Genomic DNA, 2,040 nt, shown 5'->3' with positions numbered 1-2,040 from the left:
GTTGATTAGGTTAAAACTAAGTTTGCTATTGAAAGGGTAGATTGAAAAGGAAGCTAAAAAAATGTTTCTTGGAAGAATGAATAGTGGTCCTCTAGGAATTATTATCTTCCTCTTCCAAGAAATGATATGTGCTAAAAATACAAGGAGATTCATAGGAGGCTGAGCTCTAGCTCTATCAAGAGTAAAAGCAGCAAGAGTGAGAAGAAATAGGTAAAGTTAGCCAGCCCCTCCTGCCCCTCAGTCCTCCGTGCACCACTGTGGAAAAGAATCCTAGAGCAGATTAATTGCTGTGACCTTTTTGTGCCTGACAGTATATGCTACTTTCCTGTTTCCAGTTTGATGGTGGCTAATGCTTGGAATAGTGGGCTGTTGCTAACTGTGTAGTCTCTTAAGTGTTTCTGTTCAGTGTTGTTTTGCCTCACACCCTCAAAAGAAATTCAACGTTCATTTCAAAAGAAACTTTCATTTTTGTAGAACATTTATGTTATATTCTAAAAGAGGAATGTTTATACCATTAAAATAAATAGGATTTTAATCAACACAAATGTTGACTCAAAACCCGGCACCAAACTTTCTATGCAAATCCTTTATTGATTAATTATGACCTGAAATTATAACTGGGAGAACTCTTGTACTCTCCATCTCACGCTAGAGGATCAGATGTCATTGGGTTTGTTTTGATGATGAGGATGATTAATGATGAGATCTAGTATTTTTTAATGAGTATTTATAAGGAGTTGGCATATGTTCACTCATTTTATGCTCACAAGAACCCTAGGAGATAGGCACAATTATTATTCCCATTTTACAAATGAAGAAAACTAAAACAGAGATAAAGTAACTGGCTCAGAATTGTATATTTAGAAAGGACAGAGCTGGGCATTGCACCTAGTCATCTGGGTCCACACTCTGAATCACCGCCTCCTCTGAATTTTTTATACTTGGCCAGAGCCATTGAATAAAGTGATCATTTAAAGACTGCACAAACCGTCTGGAGAAAGACTGTACTAGCTTATTTATTTTAAGTCTTGTTATATGGAATAATGGAGAGTCAAATGAGAAGACTAAGAATAAATGATTACCAAATACTATAGTACTGAAGGTTCACCTCGAATTACATTGGCAGAAAGGGAGTTCTCGGAAATATAATACTAGTTAACTTCTTTTTTTCTCTTTAATAAGTGTTTTAAACTTAAGGTAAGGTAATAAACTCCACATTCATGGTATAGCTGCTGCCCTATCGAGGAAGGAGTGTGCTGACCTTTCAATGCCCTGGGTTTCACAGAATGGACAGTCTGTGCATAGGGGAGGCCACCCCCAGGCTGCCAGTGGGCTTTGTTGAAAGTTCTCCTTTTAGGTGCATTTCTCCATTGGAAATTGCTATTGCCTTTTTCCTCCCCCCATCTAAGTGACTCACCCGAAAAGACTCTGTCATCACTTATGGAAAACGTCTGTTACTCTTGAAGGTTGTTAATGGTGGCTGCAGCGTCTGTTGGGGGTCCTCATTTTCCAGCCCTTTATATTCGTGTAGGATGTCCTGTCCTCCCGCACTTGATTGTACACAGTATAGGCAATTCTAGGCCAGTTTTTCTCAGGTGGTCATCAGAGAAGACTGCATCAAGATCACCTAGGGAACCTTTAAAAAGGGCAGATTCCCAAGTTCCACAAGATTTGCCACATCACTCTCTGCAGTTGCTTCCCTCTCTTTGCATTTTTTTAAAGATTATGAATATTCATGAGATACAAAGCTAATTGGCACCCCTCGTGTGCATGATGCGAGGGCCAGATTCATACTGTCAGCATACCATTACCAGAAATTGCTTTCGTATCTGTGCCCCCCACCCAATTATCCCCCAACCTTCCTCCACCTTCCCCTCTCTCCCCCAATCCACTTTAAGCCCAAGGAATGTTCTTTCCCTCTGTAAGACCAATGCACTACTGTGGTCCTTCCTTCCTTCCTTCCTTCCTTCCTTCCTTCCTTCCTTCCTTCCTTCCCTCCTTCCCTCCCTCCCTCCCTCCTTCCTTCCTTTCTTTCTTTCT

This window comes from Galeopterus variegatus, unplaced genomic scaffold (genome assembly GCF_000696425.1).
Source record: "Galeopterus variegatus unplaced genomic scaffold, G_variegatus-3.0.2 Scaffold11906, whole genome shotgun sequence".
NCBI classification, from domain to species: domain Eukaryota; kingdom Metazoa; phylum Chordata; class Mammalia; order Dermoptera; family Cynocephalidae; genus Galeopterus; species Galeopterus variegatus.
This window is presented reverse-complemented; position numbering follows the sequence as displayed.